Source organism: Oryctolagus cuniculus, chromosome 6 (genome assembly GCF_051225735.1).
Source record: "Oryctolagus cuniculus isolate XC-2025 breed Fujian yellow rabbit chromosome 6, ASM5122573v1, whole genome shotgun sequence".
Lineage (NCBI taxonomy): Eukaryota > Metazoa > Chordata > Mammalia > Lagomorpha > Leporidae > Oryctolagus > Oryctolagus cuniculus.
The window spans coordinates 34,136,270-34,156,433 of record NC_142872.1 but is presented as its reverse complement, the minus strand read 5'-3'; the positions used below and the strand labels follow the sequence as shown (position 1 = coordinate 34,156,433).

At 41.8% G+C, this 20,164-nt stretch overlaps 1 long non-coding RNA gene across 28 annotated transcripts in view; it reads left to right on the top strand.

Annotated features, from left to right (window-relative positions):
- The window catches only part of LOC149126097 (uncharacterized), a 434,465-nt gene that overhangs the window by 272,513 nt on the left and 141,788 nt on the right, over window positions 1-20,164 (top strand). For 17 of the 28 annotated variants that reach the window (XR_016236315.1, XR_016236296.1, XR_016236303.1 and 14 more), the window contains one exon: window positions 8,260-8,343. This is a non-coding gene — a long non-coding RNA (uncharacterized LOC149126097). Of the gene's footprint in view, window positions 1-8,259; window positions 8,344-9,709; window positions 9,987-20,164 lie in introns of those variants that run through there. The other 11 variants (XR_016236310.1, XR_016236294.1, XR_016236309.1 and 8 more) reach the window with 1 other exon arrangement.

Below are 20,164 nucleotides of genomic sequence, written 5' to 3'. Positions count from 1 at the left end.
TGAATAGGAAAATGTCAGAAATAGTGGTAGTTTTCTAGCTTTGTGGAGCCTAAATGTAATATACTCAGAATACTTGGAGTTGATTTTTTTGTCCCAACTGCACTGCCTAATGCATATTCATGGACTGTAAGATGGAATGAATGGAGACATTTGCTTACATGTTCTTGCTTAGTGCCTTAATAGCTGTTTTATTATTCACAAGTGGCAGAAGCTATTTTTAACTGAACTAAATTCAGAGAAATTTGGGGGTGGTTTTCAGGGGACTTGCAGAGCCCACAGGGGTTTGGAGGATCAGGCTGAGGGAAACTAAGAGGGGAGGCAAGCCCTTGGAAAGAAGGAGCATGGCAGTGGTTCTGTCACGAGGAAAACCCAGGCATGATCCAGCCCATGCCAGCCTATGCCTCTCCTCTTTGCTGACCTGTGCATGGGTGAGAGCACCTGATGCAGTTGCACTAACAACAGCACCACAAATGTCCCACGTTGCAGAGACTTGAATGTAGGCAATTAGATAAACAGAAATTGTGAAAATGGACACGAAGGCAACACTATTTATTACTTGCAATAAGAAGGTACCATGCCTAGGGTTGGAAAACAAACTGACATTGAGAGTATCAAAGTTTGGAAGTTTGGGGGAAAGGAGCTGAGTCCTGGACTTTTGAGGGGAGATCCCTGGCCAGCCTCTGGTGGTATCTCAGAAGTGGGCTGTGGTTCAGACCCCTGAAAAGAGGGTTCTACTGGCTGGTACCTCTAGGGAATGAGCAGAGGATGGGTCTGGGGCTGTGGAAGGAGGCTGGAAAGGGACCGGCTGGCTGCTGTGGGAATGACCTGGAGCTGCTGAGCTGAAGAATAGTTGCTGGGTCCTACTGAAAGGAAAAGTCACAATGGGGGAGGAACAAACCATTTCTTTCCTCTTGCCTTTTAGTTTCCCCATTGGCAGAATTTATCAGGAAGTCAGCTGGCCTTGGAGAAATAGTCTCCAGGGACCCAGGTCCACCATTACAAATTGATAGAGAGTGTGAGTTTGGAGCTAAGAGACAAAAGCTTAATAACCTGCTGAGCACCACACAGGCTCACCTCCTGGCTGTACTGGGGCAGGGGTAGTAAGCATCTGACCTTTTTCTTCCTTCATTGAAAATGGTCAGTTGGAATTGTTTTCCCAATACTGCATACTGCGGGAGAGAAATCATTCTCAGTGAGGAAATACAGGTGACATTAGGTGGCGGGGAATGGATGCTGTGAAAGCAAAATGCCAAGTCTCAGCCGTGGCCATCTGAGAGATGTCTTGGTGGAATGCTGAATGCTGCTTGCATTTTGCCTTCCGTATAAGTATATGGAGTCAACTCTTCTAATCGTTTCACAACATTAACGCTGATTGTTTACATTAGGCTGTAAATTGCAGATGCCCTGTTTAGGTGAAGATGATAAATCCCCCACTTTCACCTTTAATTTAGGCCAAATAAAGAAAACACCTTGGGATTATTTTCTTTCATTTTGCAGATTTGTATAGGATAGTTAGAACCTGCTTATCTTGTCAGGCAAAAAAAAAAAAAAAAAGTTGCTTAAGTGGATTTTCATGCTGTGGTTTCAAAACACAGAATCCTATGCAGCTTGGTGTTTGTTTTGCAAATCCTGTCTGACCCACATTATTGTTGCTCCAAGGAGAAAGGAAAACAACTTGTAACAAGATCTCCTTTCTCTTCCAGTATCTATTTTAGGCCTAAACTTCCAATAAACCTGCATTCAGAGGAATTGAATGCATGGTAGTTAGTTTACCTGTAGCTTTGAATTTCTTGAAATTAGGAACATTGATTTTTTTTTTAACCTAAATAGAAGTTTGCTGCATACTTTTTATTCATTTTATTCTATGTTGTAAAAAACAGCTTGAGCTTAGCTTTTAAGTAAGGTCTTTCATTTATGTTTTATGTTGTTTGATTCAGAAGATTCCAATGGGAAGTTTCTTAGAATTAAAAGCTCTCATGGACTTCTTTAAGGGTGGTTACAAAGAATTATTGACTGGCTAAACTACCATAGCCAAAAGGAATCAACTGCAATCTCACATAAGTTTGTTACTTAAAAAGTATGGAAAAATAAAAATAATGTAAAATTACCAATCTTAAAACTGCCAACTTTGAAAATGATAGTATATGTCAATTAAGAGGTAAAAATCCATTTGTTGATGGAAGTAGCCATTTACTATTACAAGAGTTTATGAAAGTATATATATATATATTTTTTTTTTTTTTGACAGGCAGAGTGGACAGTGAGAGAGAGAGACAGAGAGAAAGGTCTTCCTTTGCCGTTGGTTCACCCTCCAGTGGCCGCCGCAGCCGGTGCACTGTGGCCGGCGTGCTGCGGCCGGCGCACTGCGCTGATCCAAAGGCAGGAGCCAGGTGCTTCTCCTGGTCTCCCATGGGGTGCAGGGCCCAAGTGCTTGGGCCATCCTCCACTGCACTACCTGGCCACAGCAGAGAGCTGGCCTGGAAGAGGGGCAACCGGGACAGAATCCGGCACCCCGACCGGGACTAGAACCCGGTGTGCTGGCACCGCAAGGCTGAGGATTAGCCTAGTGAGCCGCGGCACCGGCCGAAAGTATATATATTTATTGAAAATAGAATCATATTGCATACTTTCATCAGAATTTATTTTGATAATGATGATGGAGATATTTTAACTCATTGCATTTAGGTTGCCATATATTTTACACAGCATGATTTTTCATAATTATGTAACTCTACTCTGCCAGTGGATACTTAGATTGTATTTTTATTTTTCTTGCTACCAGAAACAAGACCATAATAAAACTCCTTATATACCAATGTTCACATATATCCATGATATTATTTCTGTAAGATAAAGATGTGATCCCTGACATTTTGCAAAAGATCCTGTTCAGAATCGTGTGTTGAATTTAGTTGTCTTGTCTCTTGTTTTTCTTGTATCTGGACCAGCTCATCCAATTTTGCTTTATTTTCATGACTTCACTATTTTTGTAACTAGAGACAGTAATTTGTAGATCATTCGTTAGCTCTGTTTGTCTTCATTTTCCTCATGATTAGATTTTGGGTCTGCATTTTTGACAGAAATATTACAGAGAGAGATAGTATCTTTGTTTCCAGTCAGGTGGTATGGGATTTTACTTTGTCCCTTCTCAGATAATGCAGGTGACTCTGGTCACATGGTAAAGGTGTAGGCCGGTATTCTTCACTGTGAGCTTTTTTTTTTTTTTTTTTTTTTGACAGGCAGAGTGGACAGTGAGAGAGACAGAAACAAAGGTCTTCCTTTGCCATTGGTTCACCCTCCAATGGCTTCTGCGGCTGGCGTGCTACGGCCGCCACACTGCGCTGATCCGAAGCCAGGAGCCAGGTGCTTCTCCTGGTCTCCCATGCGGGTGCAGGGCTCAAGCACTTGGGCCATCCTCCACTGCACTCCCGGGCCACAGCAAAGAGCAGGCCTGGAAGAGGGGCAACCGGGACAGAATCCAGCGCCCCGACTGACCGGGACTGGAACCTGGTGTGCCGGTGCCGCAGGCGGAGGGTTAGCCTAGTGAGCCACAGAGCTGGCCCACTGTGAGTTCTTTGTTTCCCTTTGAAAATATTATTTGGTGGGACTGGTGCTGTGGAGCAGTGGGTAAACACCCTGGCCTGAGGCACCGGCATCCCATATGGGTAGCAGTTCTAGTCCTGGCTGCTCCTCTTCTGATCTAGCTCTCTGCTATGGCCTGGGAAAGCAGTGGAAGGTGGCCCAAGCCCTTGGACCTCTGCACCCGTGTGGGAGACCCGGAAGATTCTCCTGGCTCTTGGCTTCGGATTAGCGCAGCTCTGGCCATTGTAGCCATCTGGAGAGTGAACCAGCAAATGGAAGACCTCTCTCTCTCTCTCTCTCTGCCTCTCCTCTTTCTGTGTAACTCTTTCAAATAAATAAATCTTTGTTTTTTAAAAAAAGAAAAAAGGAAATATCATTTGGTGGGGAAGGACTTTGAAATGTTGTAAGTATCCAGTTCATCTTCAAATTTTCTATTTATCCACATAATTATTTACATTGGTATAAACTCAGCGTTTCCTATTTTATTCCATGTGCTGTAGTCTGTTACTTTTAATAAACAAACTATCTATGCTAAACATTTTTCTGGAATATTACTACAAAAATCTGCTGATAGTTATTTCCTGAAGGGAGAGAAACTATGATTAGGAGTATGAAAAACACACTTTACTTTTCAAAATATTTTCCATAGTCTTTGATTATTTTCCATGTATTTTTGTTTCTTGCCATATTTAAGGAAATGCCAAGCAAGGTTTTCAGGGTCATGGTATTGAGGTAGTGATGTGCAATCCTAGCTAAATATTAGATTTTTAGACACTGCCATTGCCAGGTCTCATTCTCAGAGTCTGGTTTACCTGATTTTCAGGAGCGAATTTGATAGCTGTATTTTTTGAAAGCTCTTCCAATGATTTCATGTAGGTTGAGAATTACTAGATTTTTTTTTTTTTTGACAGGCAGAGTTAAATAGTGAGAGAGAGAGACAGAGAGAAAGGTCTTCCTTCTGTTGGTTCACCCCCCAAATGGCTGCTACAGCCGGCGTGCTGTGCTGATCCGAAGCCAGGAGCCAGGTGCTTCTCCTGGTCTTCCATGCGGGTGCAGGGCCCAAGCACTTGGGCCATCCTCCACTGCCTTCCTGGGCCACAGCAGAGAGCTGGATTGGGAGAGGGGCAACCAGGACAGAATTCGGCTCCCCAACCGGGACTAGAGCCCAGGGAGCCGGCGCCACAGGCAGAGAATTAGCCTAGTGAGCTGCGGCACCAGCCGAGAATTACTAGGTTTTTAAGAATGACAGCAGCTACATAATTTGAAGTCCAGGATCAACAGACAATTTGTTTAAAAATTAGAATTTGAAGATGCTAACAGCAGATAGTTAAACTAAGTATGAGATTTAACTGTGAGGACCGTGAGACATGGCATAGGATGCATATCCTTGAGCCCCGTCTTGAGTTTGGAGATTTCACATTTGATAAATCAAAGGTATAAAGGAATGGTACCATGAGAAAGGATAGCATAGGCACAGACAATTATACATATGCTCCCTGCCATGTACAGCTCTCCTGCAGTTTAATAGACCATATGGCCAGGCCTTGATGAAGAGCAGTGAGCAGATGTGGCCAGACTGATCGGAGTTCTCCATGATTTCTCTCTGAAGCTTATGTCTGAGACAACATCACAAGATGGTGCTGTGTGCATCAGCATGAATTCCTGAGTGACTGTGTGAAGCTAAACTCCCTGGCAACTCCCATTAGCCACGAACAATCAAGAAATCAAGAAATACATCTTTGATATATTAACCCACAGATATTTATCGTAGAAACATAGCCAGGTTTATCTTGAGAAATTCAGGAAGGTTAAATATCACAGGGTCTCAGTGAAGTGAGACCTGACTTAGACATTAGACAGACTTCATGGAGGGTGACACATTTGAAATGGGATAAGTAGGATTTGGAAATACAGAGTCAGGCTAGGTTGTATTATTTAACTATTACTACCTGGAAGATCACCCTAAGCAAGTGGTTGAAAACAAATACCATCTACTCTTTCTCATGAGACAAGGGTCCAGCTGGGTAGCTCTGCTCTTCCAGACTGGATTCAGGCAATGAAGATTGTGCTTTCTCATGTATCTGTTGCCAGCTGCTGGGCTTGCTAGGGGCTGGGTGGTTTAGGTTGACCTCACTGGAGGTTGGCTGGCTGCTAGGTTGGCTGCTAGGTGATATGCCTTAGCTTTCTTTGTCATGGCCTTTCATCTTCCTAGAAGTTAGCATATGTGGTGGCAGCAGGTTCTGAAGAGAGACAGAATGGAATACACAAGGCCTCTTTATGCTTAGGCTCACTACAAGCACACTGACACTTTCATGCCAATCTGTTATACAAAGCAAGTCGTAGCACCAGCCTAGATGTACAGGCAGGGAAAATAATCTCTACTTCTTGAGCTTATATGAATAGCACATGATAAATGTATGAATAATGAATGAGATTGCCTGTTTAATAGGACTTTGGAGCCCACTCCTTGGACCTCACTAATTCTCCATATGCTTTCTCCTAGGTAATCTCATCTTGTACTCTCAAATGTAAATGTTTAGCTTAGGTCTCTTCCCTGAACTTTCTCCAGTAAAACCAACTGCCTACACACCATTCCACTAACTCTCAATCACACAACTTTTGCAACCTGATCTCCTTAGAGTCTTTTCCCCAAGATATTGGCCTCCCAGTTTTAATCTCAGTTAATGGTATCTCTATTGTTTCGTTTGCTCAGGCCGTGAATCTTGGGGTCACTTTGGTTTCCTTTCTTTCTCTCATACTCCATGTCAAATCCATCAGTCACCCATACCTTTTATACATACCCAGAATATAATTCCTTCTCACTAATTCTACCCTAGTCCTTGGTTTCAAGTAATCATAATCTGCTTGCCTTGGTTTTGCAATAGTCTTCAATCCCCTGTGTTTGTGCTTGGTCTCCAGAGTGCCTTTATAAATACAGAAGTAATTTTATGCTGCTTTCCTCTTAAGAACCCTCCACATGCCTAATAATTTCTCATCTCACATGAAGTAAAAGCTCAGGATTTTATAAGGTCTTACAGATCCTCCACAAACTATTCTTCTGTTCTCGCCTGCCTTTCTTTCCAACCCCTTTCCTACCCTTGTTCACTCAGCCTGAACCACACTGGTCTCCTTATGCTCCTAGGAGAATCACCAACTTTCAGCAACCAGGAGAATCACCCTTTTCCCTGATAGCTGCATACCCCACTCTCTTATTCCTGTAAAGTCTCTATCATCATGTCATCTTCATACCAATGCCCACTTTCTAGACATTTCTGTTGAGATAGAATTCCCAGGGATTTTCCCTTCCCAGCACTCATTTTTTTCCACAGCCATTCTAGCCTTTAATACATTCTGTACTTATTTATTTTTTTTATTGTCTGGTTCTTTTCACCAGAACATAATTATTTCCAGGCAGGCAGAGCTTTTGTTTTGTTAATGTACTATATGACCAGAGCCTAGATAAACTTAGAAATGGTTCCTAAATCACTGAAGAGTTTTGAGATTCTTATCATGGGTGAAAGATTGGATGAGATAATCTCAAAAGTCGTTGCGACTCAAATAGTCTGTGATACTCAAGAGAGCAGAAGTCTGAGTGTTCTAAAAATCAGTTCTACTTCAGATTCGCTGGCATCCAGTGTTACTGTTGTTCCTGCCAATCTTTCCTTTCCGCTAGTACCTGAATATGATGATTTTATATCTGCGTTTTCTCCTAATGAACACCTTTTCCTTTCTAAGATCTAAACCTAATGGTTGTATCCGTGAACTTCCTGCCTCTTTACATCCTCTCATAGCACAATTCACTATTCCTTTGCAGCATTTACCATAATAAAAGCTGTTTATTGATTGTTGCATTTATTTTCCTAGGTTTCTCCCTTCACAGACTAAACAATATGAGGTCAGGAAACCCTGGTGGTTCTGTTCATCAGTCCACCCATGGAGTAATGAACAGTCTGGGACTTAACATGAGACTGAGTGGATGACTCTGTCTTACCCAGGTTGTAATGGACTCTGATCACCTATTCTGTATGCTCCACTACTTAATTCTAAAGGGAATAGTTAAAAATGAAGTTCCTTTTTTGATCTCAAAAAAAAGTGTTAAGGCTGGAGTACAGGGTTAAAATGGAGAATCTTAAATCTGATAAATACGGTGGCTGTGCTGTGGGGGCTTTTTGATAACACATTATATTATAGGATGAACATTCACAACCAAACCTCTCCATGTACTTGATGTCTATTCCTGGGAATTAGGGTTGTCTAAAACTAGAACTTTAGGGCTTTTTCTTGCAAAACGAGATTACACAGTGGTTCCAGTCTTGGCAAATTATTCCTGGGAAGCAGTGTCATCTGTTTATACCCCAGGAGCAATTACATTTATTTAACAAAAATGGAATGGTATATGTGAAATAGTTTAAAAGAGTCCACAGGGTACATCAAAAATGATCTTATTGTAGGTCAGATGTGTTCTGTACCTAGTCCAATTATGATGTGTAGGCAAATCAATCCAGTTTCCTCGTGATTTGGGTCAGGTATAAAAGTCTGGCAGTGGGTAAACTGCTGTCTTCAGAAGCCTCCAGGTATGAGATCCTACGAGATCATCTCAGCCAGAATCCTGAAGAAATTGCCAAATTTATCTTCTTCTGGCTCAGTATTTTCTGTCTGCATTTGTTTCTTTGCCAGGTGGTACAGTGAAGTTGGAACTCTGAAGTCATCAGATACAAGTTCACATCCTGACTCTGCCACTTACTAGCTGTGTAATGTTAGGTGAGTACCTTCACTTCTCTGAGACTATTTCCCGACCTGTAAAATAGCAGTCACAATAGTAGCAAAAGCTGTTTATGATTATGCAATAATTAAGTAAATAATGGTATCCCTTGGCTATTATGAATGGTGTTGCTATAAACACAGGAGTGCAAATATCTCTGATAGACTGGACTAATTTCATTTCCTTTGGAAATATACCCAGTTGTGGACTGCTGGATCAAACGGTGGTGGTTCTATTTGTAGACTTTGAGGAACCTCCATACTGTATTCAACAATGGCTTAACTAATTTACATACCCAGCAATAGGGTGCAAGGATTCTCTTTCCTCTACATCCTTCTCAGCACTTGCTCTCTTTTATCTTTTGATAGTAGCCAATGTAACTGCAGTGAAGAGATATCTCATTGGTGGTTTTTATTTGCATTTCCCTGATGTTTGCTGATGTTGAGCCTTTTGTCTTCTTTCTTCTTTTGAAAAATGTCTGTTTAGATCTACTCCCCATTTTAAGATTGGATTATTATTATTTTTTTTCTGTTGAGCTGTTTGTATTTCCCTTATATTCTAGTTATTAGCTCGCTGTTACACACATAACTTTCACACATTTTCCCCCTTTTTTTGATTGTTTCCTCACTCTGTTGATTATTTCTTTTGCTGTGTAGAAGCTCTTTAATTTGATGAAATCTAATTTCTTTATTTTAGCTTTTGTTTTCTGTGTGTTTAGGGCCCCACACCAAGAAATGCTTGTCCATTTCAATGTCTTGAAATATTTCTCCTGTTTTCCTCTAGTAGTTTCAAGACTGCATTTAGATCTTTAATTCATTTTGCATTGCGAGTCATTGATTCAATGGAATATTATTCAGCTATAAAATGTTGAATTCTTGTCACTCACAACAACATGGGTACAACTGGAGGTCATTACGTTAAGTGAAATAAGCCAGGTGCATACTAACATAGCATGACCTTACTGTCATGTAGAATCTAAAATAGTTGTCTTACAGAAGTTGAGAGTGCAATGGTAGTTACCAGAGGCTGAGCAAAGCAGGGCATAGGGAGGGAGGGGGAAATTTTATCTAATGGTTAACAAGTAGTATTTAGATAGGAGTTAGATGTTCTCATGTTCTGTTGTACCGTAGGATGACTATAAATAATGATAATATTCTTGTAGTTTTCCAAATAAATAGAAAAGAAAAAGCTGGAGGGAATTATTCTGAACATTTTCACCATAAGGAAATGCTATGTGTTTGAGAAGATACATATGTATACCATGTTTGCATATTATAGAATGGATACATGCATAGCACATGATGACTCATAGATATGCACAATTTTTATGTCATTGCAAACATTTTAAAAATAAAATGTTATCAGGAGCCGGTCCTAGTTCCAGTCTCGGCTGCTCCACTTGTGATACAGCTCCCTGCTAATAGCCTGGGAAAAGCAGTGGAAGATGGCCCAACTGCTTGGGCCCCTGCCACCCATGTGGGAGACCCAGAAGAAGCTCTTGGCTCCAGGCTTCAACCTGGCCCAACCTCACCTGTTGTGACCAACTGGGGAGTGAATCTGCGGATTGAAGATCTCTCTCACTTTCTTTCTCTCTCTCTGTTTCTCACTCTCTTTCCATAACTCAGACTTTCAAATAAATCAATAAATTATTTTAAAAAAGAAAATGTATCAGTTCTGTTGATCATTTTCATTATTTGGAATATGTCCTCTGTATTTTGCTTGAGGAAACTAATGGATAGTTCAGGTCCTTCTTAACAGTTGGACGATCCTGCGGGATTTCCCCCAGAAGTCAGATTCATATTCTACCGCTTTTCAGGCATTTGACTCATGTTAGGGTGTTTGCCATTTAAGATGTGGCTGAAAGTCAGTTTTATTCCAAGAATTCTTCTGCACTCCTCCCTGTTCCCTGTCTTTTTCTCACCCAAATGAAAGTTTAATGTCTGAGGGAAATGTCAGTTATTTCTGTATTGATCTTGAGGGACAACTTATTTCTGCTTTAGAAAGCGTGGATGTTTGGGCTGGACATCACTGAGAAACAAGACGAAAGCAGCAACAACCCTGCAGGCAAACCACAGGATGGCTTTAAAGATGGATTTTATTGCTCTCCTCTCTTCTCCCAGCTCTCCTCGATCTGATGCAGACCCCTTCTTTTCCCAGTGGGATGTTTGGGGAAAATAATCACCACATTTAGCTTAAAGATGGAAGGACGGAAGGGTGGGTGGGACTTGAGCTGAGCTGAAGGTAAAATAATAGTGATGAAGGGGCTCCTGTGTGCTTTGTGTTTCTGCTTCTGGTTTCTCAGAGAAGGCTGAGCAGGAACTGGAAGTCGGGGTTACTTTTTTTTCTTTTCCAAATGTTGCTGAATTAATATGAAATAGACCTATACCCTGACTCTTAAGACTGACATATTCGAGATCTGGGTATATCACATATTCATTTTCTCATTCATTCATTCAACAAATATTTATTGAGGACCTACTATATGTCAGCTACTTTTCTAGATACTTGGAACTACTGTAAAAAGACAGTTTTATGTGTGAATTTTAGAAAAAGAAGAAAGAAATTTTCTGCCTCCACAAAGTGGGAAATAATTACAGAAATAATTATAAGAATTTGTAAATAAACAGTGTAGCTGCAGATTCTGAGGCGTTCTTTTATGGAGAAGTATCTGACAGTGGGACAGGTTTTCAGTGGCTATAGGGGTGATTGCTGGTAAAGTGGTCATAGAAAAAACATTGCTTCGGCTACAGCGAGAGCAGCCAAGAGATAAAAACCAGGATTACATAGGAAACACATATGAGAAAGCATGTCCTCATAAGTACTTCCATTTCATGCAGTCCCATGTTTTGAACTGTGGAAAACTCTATTTTATAGCCAATCTCCCTGGATCTGTTTGTTCACACTTTCCTGTCCAGCTGGAGAGGAGATGATATATCAGCAACATTTCAAGATGGTTCCCCCTTTCTTAGCAAGGTCAGATATATAATGGAAAATAAAAAAGAAGCAGAATTCTCCCTGATAAAGTGAGGTTTCCTTCTCCCTTTTCTTGGGGCATTTGGTTTAAAAACTTGTGGTTTATTCACAATAGCCAAAATACAGACTTGCCCTAATTGTCCACCAGTTGATAAATGGATAAAGAAAATGTGATATGTATACCCAGTGAAATATTACTCAGCCATAAAAAATAGTGAAATACTGCCATTTTTGGCAAAATGGGTGGTAGTGGAGGTCATTCTGTTAAGCAAAATAAACCAGGCACAGAAAGACAGCCTCCGTGTGACCTCTCTCAAGGGTGCAGTCTGGAAAAGCTAAGACTCACAGAAGCTGAAGGCAGAATGGTGGTTCCCTGGCCGGGGGGAGGGGGTGGTGGTTGCAGGCATGTTGGTTAGGGGTACACAATTTAGTTAGATAGGAGGAACAAACTTAAGAGATGTGTTGTTGAACATGGTGAGTGAAGTTGTTACATGCTTAAAAAGTGCTGAGAGTAGATTTTAAAGGTCCTGAGGAAAAAAATGGTAATTATGTGAGGCAATGATTGTGTTGGTTAGCTCTATTTAGTCATACCACAGTGTATACATATTACTAAACATCATGTTGTACATAAAATATATACGATTTTTGTTAATGAAAAGACAAAACAATTTAAGTGAGTTCTATGCTTTTTCTGATGTAAATCTTTTATACATCTCTTGCTTGTTTTACAACCTATGAATGTCTTTGTCAGGAACACAGAAGCTGTCCCTTTGAAGTGCAGACATCATTTAAGTACTAGTGATAGCACTCTGATTTCCTGGTTTCATTGGGAGGTTGGAGCTCCCCAGTTGGCACTGTGTACCATATTGCACATAAGGGTGTGAAGCTAATCAACCAATATAGGGGGGTCACCTCAATTACCAGGTGAATTTAGGATGAAATGTATGTGACAAATGGTGATGTCAAGTCCTCTTTCTTGTACACAATGGATTATATCTGTTTGAATTTTTCAAAGTATGAGAATTCTTTCTGTCTTTGCAATGTCCTAGTAGAATGACTGTGATACACAACAAATTCCGGTTTAATGCTTACTCAGTAATAGATTTGTTTTCTTTTTGTTCTATTACTGTGGAGAGATTTCCTTGTTGAGAGAGTATTTTGTTTCTAATTATATTTCCTAATAGTAACAAAGATTCCTCCTCACGGGGCTTTCTTAATCAGATTCCAATCACACCTTTTGCCAGAGAGCTTTTGAATTCCCAGAAGTTTGATATCAAGTGGCTCATGAGGATTTTTGTTGCTGCTGTTCTGGATCTGAAACTTTTCTCTAAATGAAATCTTACATGGAGCCAAAATGCATCAAACCATGAAGACAGAGCGTCCTAGCTGAGCAGGTACAGTGGGCTTTCCAATCCACAGTCCTGCCTGTGTCTTGCCCTCATTCCACATCAACCCAAGGGCTTCAGGGAAGCATAGGAGGTTCAGCAGAACATGGTATAGAACACAACTTCTTGGCCATCTCTTTGCCCTGTCAACATTTCCATCTTGCTTCTCTTCCACTAGTTTTCTCATTTAAACTGGAACACGAGTAGTCAAAACCACAGATTGTATGATTCTTGCCAGATGGATTAGAAATGTCTTCCATCCCATATCGCAGTTAAGCCTCACTGCAGCCTTTTGAAATAGGTGCTTATCATCTTTCCCATTTTACAGATGAGGAAACAGAAGTTCAGAGAAGCAGCATGACACACAAATGATACTGAATGCACTATTCTTCCTGCCATGCCTATGCTGTATTATAATTGTCGATCTGTGTTGTCAGTTTCTCCCACTACTCCATGAGCTCCTTGAGGGCAGGGACCTCTTTCCTCTCCCTTGCTGTCCACTGTCTCTGGCATGGTGCTGAACAGAAACTAACTATTCATAGAATGAGTAAATCCATGACATCACACAGTGGGGAAAAAGGCAATGCTGATAATGGCAATCCCTGTCTGTCTGGTCCAAGTGTCTTTATTCCTTGTCTTTTGAAGGATAACTCTGCAGCTGGACTATGAACTAATGGAGGTGTGCAGCTTGTGGGGAGAGAAGAATGAGCCATTTTTCTTGCATAAGCTAAAGCTCCCAGTATATCATACATTTTCCCTGTTCTGTGTTTGTACTATTACTCAGAGTGAGTGAATCTACCACTCGCTAGTGGTAAAGGATGGTGCGAGGAATGCTACATTTAATTTATCCTGGCAGGCTTCAGAGACCCCAGAAGTCGCAGATGCCATTGCCGATGTTTAATCCTCTTCAAATCATGGTGGCTGCCACCTACAAATGAGACAGCTTGGTACACACATTTCTCTTGGTGTGAACTCTGTGGCAGTTTAAAAGACCAGTCTTGTTCTGGAAAAGATGCACTGTCCTAATAAAAATGATGTAGATCAATCTGACTTTCCTGGGAACAAATGTTTGTGATATGAAGATCTGCCTCTTGTGGATTTTCTCTGTAGGGTGAGACTGTTATATCACAGGTGGAATTTGAATCTAATAAGCCTGTGTTTGACTCCTGGATTCCCCACTCATCATTTCAAAGATGCTGGTAATAGACTCAGTCTCACTGGCTGTCAACTTCCCCTTCTGTAAATCAGGGAGAATAACACCCATATCGTAGGGTCACTGGGAGAATGAAATGATAAAAGGGGTAGCATAGCTCGTGGTTCCTAATAAACCCTATATAAATCTTTTTTACTTTTATCCACTAGCTTTTACCTGCTAGATCCTAGTGAAGGTGTGTGTGCCTGAGTTTGAGATTGGGTGAACATCCTTGCATGAGCATGTAGTTCCAACTCCAGTCTGTTCTTCCTGGGAGGAGGACTGGGTCCTTGAGGGACGTGGCAAGCATAAGGAGACCTCCTAACAGGACCCTTTCCCTCCCTCCTTCCCTCCCTCCCTCCCTCCCTTCTCCCCTTTCCTCCTCTCCTCTGTCTCTCTCTTCTACCTACCTTTCAAGTAAAAAAAATAGAAAACATTTTTTAAAAGATCACTTTCAAAAATCCAGGCTTCTCCTTATAACAAGAGAAATGGAGAGGTTACCCTAGACTTACTTAGAAGGATGGTTCTGCCATGATTCCCCACTGCCCCCCGCGAAAGCTCTGCTTCCGTGGGAAGAGTTTCCTAGTAGAAGGAGCATGGTGAGTCTGGGGTCAAGAGGAAGTGGGTCCAAATATCAGCTCTGCTGCTTGATCTTGAGGGAAACCCTGAGGAGTTCATTTTTGAACCCATTTCCTCTTCTTCAAAACCCCCACCCCATAGTTCAAAGCATTCTGATGTCCTGGCATAGTCACTTTGACTCTGAATCCTTTGCTGTTTGTTCCTATGTCCTAGAGAAGATGTACTTGAAGAAAGGCTGGATCACGTCTGGCATCTACTGAGGCAATCAGCCCAGGAGTTGCTCTCTTGTATGTGCTCACTCTCCAGCTTTGACCAGAGTCTTAGTGGTATCTGTTGATTAGAATGACCCACCAAACAGTAGAGAGGTCATGGCAGACACCTTTGCTGCTTTCCTTTGTATTGTTGGGGACAATGGCATAGGCTTTAGACGTAGACCCATTGAGCTCCTGTTCACTCTCATGTTCTCTCTGTTTAGTCCCAGATCATGAGTGATGGGAGAGTGGTGAGCTTGAATACTCTTACTGCCTTTCCTTCCTTTGGGAGAGAAAGGTTTGGAAAACATAATTCTTCTCAATGTGTCAGATGGTCCAAAGGAACAAAGCCAGACACCCTCCTTCCCACAGAGTGGGGGATAGAACTGAGTGTGTGCTGAGGAGAGAAATGAAAAATGTCTGCTATTTCTGCAGGCTGGAGAATGATGTATGTTCCTGGGGGTAACCTACTACCTCGGAATTAGTCATTCGACATAGTGTTCTCTCTGCTGCTTCAAGTGCCTCGTTTTAAAAATGTTAGGAATTTTTTTCCCCTCTCACTTAACTGTAGGAACATTAAATGCACAACTTTATCAAAATGACATAAGATATATGTTTCTGCCAACAGCAACGGGAGAGGATTAACAATTCAAATGGAAATGGGGGAAAAGTTTCTCTCCAATGATGGGAGGAAGAAAATTTGACCAGGGATCCCACACTTTGCTTAGCCTGAAGCACACTATGATTACACAGGAGGAGTCTCTGAGGTCCTGATAAGGAAGTTGTGTTTTTAATGGGAAAAGTGTTGTATGGTATTATTTTGTTTGCCTCTCTGAAATCAGGACTAGGTGTACAAAACTTTAGAAGGTACAGCTTTATACTGGTACCTCAAAAAATAATTGTCACTGGTCTAGTGGCCTGAATTTGGTCGGAGCTAACACCAACACTCTAAGCTAATAAAGGGTTGGGGAGCCGGTATTAAGTAGAATCAGGGAAAGAAAGGAAAGTGTGAGAATGCACTGCCTTAAGAGATGAGGGGAGCTTCTGAGGGAGAGGGGTCTACCTGTGGGCTTAGTTAAGGTGCATGAAAGTAGCATTCTATCTAGGTATGTGACTCTATCTATGTATTGATCTATATCTGTGCTTGTAATCTATATCTCTATTTGGTAAACAGTCCTCTGCACTATTTGGCTGATAACATTAGACTCAGCTGGAACTTTTGAGGGACAGATTTGTTAAGATCCTGGATGGAATAATACAATCGCCCTGATCTTAAGCAGAAGAACATACCATTCATACCATTTGTCAAACGCTTTGATGTCATTCCAGTAGGATATAGGAATGTATCTTTTGATGTCTCAGAATTCTGCGCTGGTATTTGACTTTTATGTTTAAATTTATTTTCTAAGGTTCTTTTTTGCCTACCACCTCCTTAACCACGATGTGGTTACTTTGACATTACTTTTTCCGAGCCCAGCTAACCAGTCTTGTGTCCTTTCCAATCATGTTGGGACCTAGACTATATTAAAGGCACCAACGTTGGGGAAACTCACAGGGAGGGCTCCCCAGACTCCTCTCTGCATAATGAATAAGAGAAAAAGTCCTCATCCTCAGAAGAAGGCATAAATGATGCTTGAACCAGTAAGAAAGTTGGGAGGAGGGATGGTTCTGGGAACTGTCTGATGTTGACTTTTAGGGTGAGCCCTCCATCACTTCAACCTCAAGGTAAGTTAATCTACTTGTGTGCCCCAGGCAAGCTATCTTCAGAAGATATCAAGTGTTTTTTCCATTCAAGGCTTTTGTACTCACCGTTCTTTTTCCCTGGAAGCTTTTCCTATAAGAGCTTCTTGTGATCAGTTCCTTGTTGAGATTCAGTGCTAAGCTCAAATGTCACCTCTCCAGGAAGGATTTTCTTCCTTACACTATCTAAAAGATCCACCCTCTTCTCATTCATTCATCCCTGTCACTGTCACATTGGCTTGTTACTTTTTTCTTCTCAGTTTTTGTGATTCTGTAAGATAACCTTGTTTTTTTGTTTGCTTGATCATTATCTGTCTCTTCCTTCTTGGGTGGAAGGTTCCTGTGAACAGTGACATTGTTCATTGTTACATCCTGACACCCAGAAAAGTGCCATTGCAAGTGGACATTAAGTACATATGGAATTAATGAGTAAATTCAGTGTCCTGGATCACAGCTTAAAAACCATTGCTCTAAAGCAATGAAATCTGCAGCATGGCTGGAGAAAAGTGGAGGCCAAGGGCAGTATATGGCCTCTGTCTTAATCTGGCTTCCTCTAAAAGTGAGTACTGAAGAAAACCTGGTGTGCTGATAGCTTTTTTAGGAATGTGATCCCAGGCAGACAGGGGAGTAAAAAGAGAGAAAGCATGGAAGGCCACTGAAAAGCAAGTTACTGATCTAGTGACCGTTAAAATCAAATGGCAGTCCATTCCAAGGGCGTTTGTGGGGAATTTGTTGAAATGCACCTCAGAACTGTTCATCAAAAAGAGGAAAGGGAGAATGATGGTATATTAACAACTGTGACCCATTCTTTGGTCAACACATGTCCTGTGGGATATTAACTCTTCTACCTTTGTATTGCACCTGTATAAGTGTCCAGTCATTCTCTAAGGGATCCCAGGAAGCAGGAGATAGGAAGTAGTCACTGAAGTGAAGCACTGTCAGATGACACTGTTGGAAACTGTTAGAAACTTGGAAAGGATTGGTCCCTGTGGCCCTGGCTGGAGAAGAGCTGCAAAGTGGATCTATCTAAGCCATGTGCAGGAGTTGTTCAAAGGTCGTTTCAAACTCTGGTCACTTGGAGAAGTAACTGGTTCATTAAATTCTTTATGTCAGCAATTATCATCTCCCACTGTCTCATTCTAATCCACCCTGATGGGATGATGCATGATGTGTCTTTCTTTTCTTTCTTTCTTTTCTTTTTTTTTTTTTGACAGGTAGAGTGGACAGTGAGAGAGAGAGAGAGAGAGAGAGACAGAGAGAAAGGTCTTCCTTTGCCGTTGGTTCACCCTCCAATGGCCGCTGTGGCCGGCGCACCATGCCTATCTGAAGGCAGGAGCCAGGTGCTTCTCCTGGTCTTCCATGGGGTGCAGGGCCCAAGTACTTGGGGCATCCTCCACTGCACTCCCGGGCCAGAGCAGAGAGCTGGCCTGGAAGAGGGGCAACTGGGACAGAATCCGGTGTCCCTACCGGGACTAGAACCCAGTGTGCTGGCACCGCAAGGCGGAGGATTAGCCTACTGAGCTGTGGCACCAGCTGATGTGTCTTTCATGTTCATTTCCTAATATGCTTCCCACTGTACCTGTGTTTGGTGGCTCTGAGGTAGGCTTTGGCTCCCTTAGGGCATGGAAATTCACTTCTGTCTTCTTTGATCCTATTGGCCAATGGCAGACATAATTTGCAGCTCCTGACCTGCTGTTTCTTGAAACCTGTGATAGATACCAGAATCTAGGCTCTTATGTCCTGGGTCCGTCTTCTCTTCTTGGGTACCTAGCAAGCTTTGTACATGATTAGTTTGGTATCGGAACAGAAGGATGCATCTTGCATAAGAATCTTCAAAACAGGTGTTGACTCTATAATCCAGAAGGAAATTGCATAGATGCAAGTTGCAATGCAGGTTCATATTTCAGTTTGTTGAGTAGTGTTACTTTTCAAAAAATTTTCCCCCTACCTAGGTACATGATAAATGAGATAACTTCTTTCTGGTTCTGTGGTGGACAATACAATAACCATTCCTCAATGGAAAGCAGTGTAATATTTCTTTTGGTGTTGTGTTTTGTCAACATATGTTTCCCTGGGAGATTCTCCTGAGTCTCAGATTTTTATTTTCAGAGTATTTCTGCTGATATCCTTAATTCTGTCTGAAATGGGTAAACCCATCTGGGGGACTTAGGAACATGTGAGAGTGAAATAGATGCTTTATGGATCTTCAAAGACTTGTGGACCTGAGATCCAATAACATTCCCTACCTTCCGCTCAATAACTACCATTATGGCTTCCCATTTCAGGATGGGTCTGACTCATTTGTCGGGGGATGCTCTGGGCTTAGTGATAAGTATTGATGATAGCAGTGGACTGCAATTCCAGTTGCTCTCCAGGGCATTCAGGGTAACATCCACATATTTCTTTGTGCATAGTCCTTTTATTTCTAACCTATATTGACTTTGGTAGACTCAAATCTAAGTATTGCTCATCCTGTACTCTGATCTTTAGCTGGACCACTTGGATTTTCTTGAACGCCCCTTATTCTCACCTCTGGGCCTTTTCTTTTGCTCCTCTTCACCTGGGTAATTAATCTTCATTCTCCACTCATGTTTTTGAGTGTCTGGTCTTATTTTTCCTATTGGGCCTTGATTACATGGCTTTTATTCTTTCTTTGTGTCAAGACAAGTCTCAGGGAGCTTTACCTTAAGGGGGGTATTTTAACCATCTGTTTAGAAATTAAGGTCACAAGTCAACCAAGTCTGCAGTTTTTCATCTATTAAATAAGGTCTAAGTAATGGAATGCTCATATTTACGCTGGGATTGGCAAACTTTTCCTGCAAAGAACTGGGGAATAAATATTTTTAGCTTTTATAGACCCAATTCTGTCTCTGTCACATTATATTATCTTTCTTCTTTATAATACTTTAAAAATGTAAATAGCATCATTTGCTTATAGGCTGTGTGACACATTTGGTTCCCAAGCTGTAGTTTGCTGACCTCTGGAACTCTAGTTACTAGTATTGTGCTGCTTGCTAGGAGGCAGCAGGTCCGATAGAGCTCTTCAGGGCCAGCCTGGGGAGCTCAGGGGCCGAGCAGGATGATGAGTGTCAGCGGCAAAGGAACCACACCAGAGCCGAGAGATCAGTCAATGCCCAGGGTGCAGCTCAGTTCTCGACTTTATTGGGAGGGGAAGAGCTTTTATAGACACAGAAAGGGGGCTGTCCAGGGCACAAGGGAACTGAGCCAACCAGCTGAAAGGTAAGGCAGAACACAAGCCGGGCACACCCTCAAGGGCCAATCACAGCCGAGAACACATACTGTTCATGAGTATGGAAGTCTCCTGTCAGGCTAGGTACCTCCCCTGGGGGCCATCTTGGATTGTTGGAAACGCTGAGTCACTGGGATGCGGAAGTGTGGCAAACTCGAGCAAAGACTTAGTGGCCTTGTCAAGCAAAGGCTTAGCAACTTTGTTTCCATTTCGATTGGAGACACCCCCCCCCCCCCGCCCCGTATTGTACACAATAAAACATCAGACTTTCACTAAGGCTTCCAGGAGAGTGTGAAGGAAAATGACCAATGAACCTGTATTTTCTGTTTTGTTTATGCTCATTTGGTAATGCCCTGTAGCTTTTTATAGGATGTTGGTTATTATTATGGTGTTGAAAAATTGAAGAGGAGTATGATCATATATAAAGCTTTGTAAAAGAATGCTCTTTTG